The sequence below is a fragment of the Hemitrygon akajei genome, chromosome 31 (assembly GCF_048418815.1).
Source record: "Hemitrygon akajei chromosome 31, sHemAka1.3, whole genome shotgun sequence".
NCBI classification, from domain to species: Eukaryota; Metazoa; Chordata; class Chondrichthyes; order Myliobatiformes; family Dasyatidae; genus Hemitrygon; species Hemitrygon akajei.
In genome coordinates this window covers 13,449,874-13,457,107 of record NC_133154.1, presented here as the reverse complement: position 1 = coordinate 13,457,107, position 7,234 = coordinate 13,449,874, and the positions used below count along the sequence as shown (strand labels likewise).

General features: G+C 46.5%; 1 protein-coding gene across 4 annotated transcripts in view; it reads left to right on the top strand.

The window, feature by feature from the left end:
• Nucleotides 1-2,688: 2,688 nt before the first annotated feature.
• LOC140719311 (myocardin-related transcription factor A-like) overlaps nucleotides 2,689-7,234 on the top strand; it is a 222,208-nt gene continuing 217,662 nt past the window's right edge. For 2 of the 4 annotated variants that reach the window (XM_073033853.1, XM_073033854.1), the window contains exon 1: nucleotides 2,689-2,786. The gene's annotated coding sequence lies outside the window, so the exon portion shown is untranslated. The remainder of the gene's footprint in view (nucleotides 2,787-7,234) is intronic. The other 2 variants (XM_073033855.1, XM_073033857.1) reach the window with 2 other exon arrangements.

Genomic DNA, 7,234 nt, shown 5'->3' with positions numbered 1-7,234 from the left:
TGTTACTCACGATTTCCAGCATGTGCGGAATCTCCTGTGTTGGTATAGCTAAGTATTTGATTGCTGGTTTTTATATGATGGGCCAAGGAGTTCAAATTTGTGCAATATGACTCCATGATTGTTGATGCTAGAATCAATTCATACAAGGAAGTGTTTTTGCAGGAAATATCTACGGAGGGAAACTAGCAAACAAGATGTTGCAACGGCTGTGGAAGGCACAACAGCTTGTTTTGGGGGACTTTGGGGTTCGTGTTCCACGCGTTCCCGGATTTCGGTTACTCTTTTTCTTTCGCTGTTCCTGAGTGGTTTGATGGAGTGGGGGGGGGGGGGGGGGTGGTGGAATCAATGCGGTTTGGAGCGCCTCAGCAAAAAACGCTTGGCCCTGCGGCCTGCAGCGGGCGAGCGGTGCGACTCTGAACTGAATACCTGCTGGGCTCCTGGTTTGACGTTCGATGTTCAATGTGTTGTCTGCTCGCCTTTTGCCATTTGTGCAATTTGTTCTCTTACTGCACATTAGGTGTCTGATGTTTTCTTGAACAGGTTCCACGGTGCTTCTCTGCTTCATGGCCGCCTGTGGGGGCGGGGCGGCGGGGGTGAGGGAACAAATCTCAGAGTTGTATTCTGTACACAGACTTTGATAATACGTTAACTTCAAATCGTTAGAATTTCATCTTTTACCTTGTTCGGCTGTCTTTCCTTCCTGTCATGGTACCAATTACACTATTTGGAATGCTTCGCACCTTCCTTCCTCTAAGGCCCTTGCTCATTTAAGCTGCAATCACTCCCCTCCTTTGAGGTCCTTGTCACTGCAAAGCCTGACTTTCCTTCTCAGCCCCCTCCCCAGTCTCACCCCCCTTAAGCCCTATCTAAGGATCCTTAACCCCCTAAATCATCCTGACAGACAATCTACTCACTTTAAGCCCCATTCTTCAGCTTGCTTTCTCCTTTTTACCTTTGTACGCCCTCCACTTCACTTTCTCCCTATAACCTCCCTCTCCACTTCCCTTGTTAGCCTCACCCCAATAAGTTCCTAAGCCTTCAAACCCAATTCTCTCCCTCAATGCTTCCGACCATCGTTATCACTTCCCTCCGTCCAACGATCTAACACCATCTTCACTTCCCTCCATTTATCCAACCATCCTCTTCACCCCTCTCCCTCTCTCCACAAATCCAACACTTTGTTCATACATCTCACTCCACCACTAAACCAATACCTTCTTCACCCCTCTCCCCCCACTAATCCAACACCCTCTTCAGCCTTCCCCCCCTCCACTAATCAACACCCTCTTCAGCCTTACCCCACTCCACTAATCAACACCCTCTTCACTTTCCTTTCTTCCATGACACAAACATCCATTAACTCGCCTCCTCTCTTTAGTTCATCTTCCATTATTCAAAACGTCACTGAAAATAAGGGTTATTGATTATTCCAACTTGTCTGTACTTCTCACTGACATGGTAAATCGCTGGTATAATCACTGTTGCCACACTCCCTCGACCTTCTTGTCTTCGTTCTTCCACTGAAATAAGATGCAAAAGCCAGAAATCACCTCCTTCCAAGCTCAAACATTTCTCCCGACCTCACAATCTACCTGCTCGTGATCTTGCACCTTATTGTCTATCCACACTGCACTTTCTCTGTAGCTGTTACACCTTATTCTGTAAACTTTTTACGTTGTTGTACTTCAATGCACTGTGAATGATTTGATCTGTATGAACAGTATGCAAGACAAGAGCAACACCCACACAAAATGCTGAAGGAACTCAGCAGGGCAGGCAGCGTCTCTGGAAATGAACTGACGTTTTGGGCCGAGACCCTTCTTCAGGACTGGAAAGGAAGGGGGAAAACGCCAGAATACAGAGGAGGGGAGGAGGTTAGCCAGAAGCTGATCGGTGAAGCCACGTTGGCAGGGAAGATAAAGGGTTGGAGAGGAAGGAGTCTGATCGCAGAGCAGAATGGGCCACATGGGAAAGAGAAGAGGGGGCAGGGGGGGTCGAGAAGATGTAACTGGCCAGTGTGGGGAATAGAGGAAGAAGGGAGGGGGGAGGGATTATTTTTACCGGAAGGAGAAATCGATATTCATGGCATCAGGTTGGAGGCTACCCAGACGGAATATAAGGTGTTGCTCCCCCACCGTGAGGGTGGACCTTCATATCGGAAGGGGAATGAGAATCGGAATAGATTTTCATTGCATCACGGTACACGTGACGATGATAAACCAACTCCAACTTAAGTTAACCAGATACCAATAAAACAGAACAACTTTCCCGCTTCAAAAGAGCAGCCCCTTTGGTTTGTTGTTTTGAGCTTTCACTCACTCCAACGCCAATTGGCCAGGCCATGAAGATGTGCCGAAACTCTTCGCTCTAATTGGTTGTCCCTCAGCGACCTCTGAACTGATGATAACTGGGTACTTTCATTCGCAGCTGAGACTGTATGAATGACATCACTTTTTGAATGGATGACACGGTTGCCAGTTAAACCCATCGTGCAAGTCTATTCGATAATAGCTCCGCCTTAGTACCATAGGTAATGGCGATTGGGTAATTCGAATGTCAATCAAACAGGTGTTCCACCGGTTGGTTAGATTTTGCCGCTATCCTGATGTTCACTGCTCAACCCGTCTGTCAATCATAGTGAGGGGCGGCTTGTTACTGATTGCTTGCTTCCTTGTCAATCACGCTCAGGAGGTGGGTGCTTCCGTTGTCATGTTTCCCGTCTGAAGGGGAGCTTGGAGACGGTGGAGGAGGAGGGTGACGCATCGGGCGGAGAGCGGCGAAGTGAGGTGAGCCGGGGCCGGGGGAGTAGTTTGCTGTCCGCTGGCGGGAGGAAAGTGCAGAGAGGGGATCGGCAGGTTAGAGGAGGGGAGTGAGGTAAGGAGGTGGCAAGGGAGAGCGGTAGGCCTGGGGCTGGAGGTGTGTAGGTGGGGCTGTCTGGAGGTATGTAGGTGGGGCTGGTGCTGGGACTGGAGTTTGAGACTGGTAGGTAGGATTAGGACTGGGTCTGGGTTTTGGAGATAGAGAAATGCGATTAAGGACCCAGATCTTAGTGCTGGGGGATGGGAAACGAAGTGGGGCTTGCTTGCGTGTCGGGGGTGTGTGGGGATTGGGGGTGGCAGTTTGGGGGTGAACGATACTGATACTCGCTGGAACAGGAGGAGAGTCTGATGCTGAGGTTGGAGCAGAGGACTTTGAGTTAGGGTTTTGACTCTGCTAGGGGATAGTGATTAAGACGCTAGCCCTGTGTCTAGGGCTGTGCCAGATTCCGCACTAACTTTGTTTGCTTATAATTCAAACGATAGTGGGGTGAGTGACATCATTGAAAGCAAACATTGTGGTTTTGTCTCCTGTATGGGATATGGCTTTATGGGCAATAAATTCCAAGCGATTGGAGGGAATCAGTGGTCAAACGGCATCCTTAGAAGCAAAAGGATAGGTGACATTTTGGGTTGAGATCAGGACTGAGAAGCTATAGTCAATGAGGCAGGTGATGGGTGTAAACAAGTTGGAAGGGAGATGTTGGGCAGATAGACACAGGAAAGGTAGTGGAAGAGTGGCTGGTGGGTGATAAGGGGCTCTCTTGTGGTCCTCACACTCAGTCCCAATGTAGATGGAGTCTTGATTGCTAGGTGGTCCTCACACTCAGTCCCAATGTAGATGGAGTCTTGATGGCTATGTCAGCCATTCCCTTCCCTCTACAGGTGCTACTTGACCTGTTGAGCTCCTCCAGCTGCCTGTTGCTCTCGATTGCAAAATACGCCATCTCTTGTGCCTCCAAATGACTTCACACATGATGAGCAAAACTCTGAGAAGGAATGAAAGAAGAGATGTTATTTCCTTTAGCTTGAGAGCCTCTACCTGGTTGGGGGGGGGGGAGGGTAGGCATCTTTTCAGGAGTGGTAGTGAGTGAGGAAAGCAGTCACTCACTAAGATTATCGTGAATATTTGGGACTTCTAAAGACAGTCGTGGGGTTCAGTCTGAGTATATTCATGACTGAGGTTCACATTCACTGCGAGGAAATGGGGATCGAGTGGGAAAGTGCCTCCCCCAGGTGTAATCAGCTGTGGTAGAACAGAATCTGGGTTCTATATGCTGTACTGCTTCTGTTGCGTTCTGATGTGAGGCCACTTATGATGTCTGTTTTGAGATTAGCAGATGCAGAAGAAGTTGAACATAAAATCCAGCCACTTAATTCAGTTTTGTCTGTGTGTGTATTGTGCAGTTACTCACAGGTACTGGGCGAAATGCTTTTATCATTTGCTTTGTGACTTTAAGGTAGTGTGGAATTGAGGTGGCAGGGCACTGGCCTGAGAGTACCCCCAAGGGCATCGACCGGGTCTGAGAGCAAGGAGTGACCTGTAGGTTTGAACGCTTTAAAGTGCTGGGCCAGGTTGAAAAGGCCAGGGTGTCGGGGCCGGTTGAATCGCTGCTCCGCGAGTCTCACTCAACTCTGCACTGAACTTCAGCATGCAGCTTTGCGAGGTTTACTCATCTCCGGCCGTGACCTGCAGCTATCACAGCATGAACTCACCTTTGTGAACTTCAGTTCTGAATACTGTTTGCACTTTTTTATTTCTCTGCGTGTTGGGTGTCTGATGGTCTTTGTTTTTAATGGGTTCCTTGTTTTGTGGCTGCTTGTAAGGAGACAAATCTCAAGGTTGTATAAAGTATGCATACTTTGATAATAAATCTACTTTGATCTTCGAACTTTTTATAATTGTTACATTGGATGTTGCTGTCTAAGTTAGTTTGAATGCTTGCACTTTTGTAACCAGGGATAAGAAATGTCAGTTGATACAGGTACAATGTATGTGATCGGCTCTAAATTGATTTCTCTATTTAAATATCTCTCTAGAGTGGATTTTAGTGACTTGTTTCAGAAAGCAGCCAGCAGGACAGTGCTTGTGTACTTCCTGTCAGGCTGTGTGGATCGAAACATGAATTTCAGAGCTACATACCGTGAAACCTACCAGTTGTCTTTGAAATTTACAGTGTTCAGCTCAGCTGATTTACAGAGTGCTTACAGTGGATGGATTTGTGGGCAGGGCGTGTGACAGGAGCGTGTCTGTGCTTGCTGTTTGAATTATCTCATTGGCCAGGAAGTTGCCTGTCCTGCAATATATACAGTGAGACAAGGCAGGACTCACTTTTCAGGCAGCAATGTTCTTTCTATTGGATAGGTCTTATCTTTTTAAATACTTCTCAAACTTGAGGAGGAAGAATGGTAGGCCTAGGGCTGGGGTGTGGCCAAGGCTGGAATTTTTGGAAAAAAAACACAACTCTGTGGCTTTGCCCCTTCCTTCGCTGTACGACTTCTCACTTCTGGGCTCCTGTTGCTAGAATTTTCATTGGCAACTGTGTCTTCAGCTGTCTAGGCCCAGGATTTGAGTAACCTCCCTTAATCCCTGCCACTCTACCTCTGCATATTATTTGTTAAAGCTCAGGTGAGGCACCTTGGGCCATTCTGCTGAGTTACAGGAGACGCAAGTGAAAGTTGTTGCTGAGTATTGAACTGGAATTCAGAGCTTGCAGCTCTTTCTCCTTGGTCACTGGAAACACCGTCCTTGCTGTGTTCAAGTCACCGCCTCCAATTAACTCATCCTCCCCACTTATTCCAAATTCTTTTACTGTACTTCCACCTTCCTTGTGTCTTAATCAAGCTTTCTCTAAAGTGTTGATGTGATTTATTTCCTTAAAACACTGAATGTTGCTGTGCATCCACACTCTTGCTGCAGTGTGGGAAAATTCTCTCCAAATTCTTAGATCTTGTATTTTTGCTGGTTTTGTTTTGTTTTTTCCAACAAGTGGCTCCCCCCATAACCACTGACTCAGATCTTTTCGCAATTGTTCAGAATGCCGAGCTGGCCTCTTCAGTCTTTTGAGAGAAAATGTTCCCAGAGTAGATTTTGCTGATTGCATTTTGTTTTGGCCAATAACTTTTTATTAAAAATTTTTTTTTTGTCATTTCTCGTGTTTTAGTTTCTAATTTTAAATACAGTGGGAGAAATTGGATGTCGTCCTCCAAATGCGTTTCTGTGAAAGTTTCATTTAACTTTAGCACTCCTTTGCTGTTTAAGTTCTCCACAATTGCGAACTGTTATTTAGAATTTTAACTGTATTAAGTTAGAAGTTCGAAGTTCGTTTATTATCGAAGTATCTACACATTATTGAGATTAGTTTCCTAACAGGCAGCTCCAAAACAAAAACCCAAAAGAACCCATTAACAAAAAAGAATGTTGAGCACCCAGTGTGCAGAGAAAAGGAATAAATCATACCAAGAATAAACACAAGCAAATAGCATTCTGAGCAGAGCAATGAGCTGAACCAGCCTGTCCCTTCCTTGCCTCAGGACCCGACACCCTGACCTGGCCTGGCGCTTAAATCGTCGTCCAAACATTGGGTTCAATCGCTTTGATTTGCTCTGGAACCCACTGCCTTGATTCAGCCTGTCCCGGAACTTTCTGATTCAGCTCGACACTTAAATCGATCAATGTTCTTTCCTGCTCTTGGCATTGAGCCCGCTGCCTTGTCTTAGTTTTGGCACATCAAATTGCGCCCAAGTCCAGGGGGAAGTTGCAGACTATTGTTTGCAATGATAATTTACCAGAAAAATTGACTGATGAAGTATTTAGCAAACAGGAGGAAATCTGCAGATGCTGGAAATTCAAACAACAACACACACAAAATGCTGGTGGAACACAGCAGGCCAGGCAGCATCTATAGGGAGAAGCGCTGTCGACGTTTCGGGCCGAGACCCTTCATTTCAAGGTCGGAGGGAATGGTAAAGACCCGGGACAGATGAGAGATGGGATCAGAGGGGGGAGGGAGGCTGGTAGTGTCAGTGGAGAGGGAAGGGTTGGGGTGAGAGGAAGATGGAGCCTCGGCCAGGGTCTCGGCCCGAAACGTCGACAGCGCTTCTCCCTATAGATGCTGCCTGGCCTGCTGTGTTCCACCAGCATTTTGTGTGTGTTGTTGATGAAGTATTTACGTAGTTATTTTCCTTGTTTCATTAGCCACCAGCCAGAAATCGCTGAGATTCTCCAGCACCAACTTAAACCAGATTAATTATTAAAGTATAAATTTTCTTTGCCAATGTGTGTCTGTTGCCTCCCGTTAATTTTTTTTTGATTTGAGCCTGAATATCTGTTTTACATTAAGTTAGAAGAATGTGGCAGTAGGCTTTGCTGTTGTGCTCTCCCACTGTGTAACGAGAGTTGAAAGGACCTGTTTATT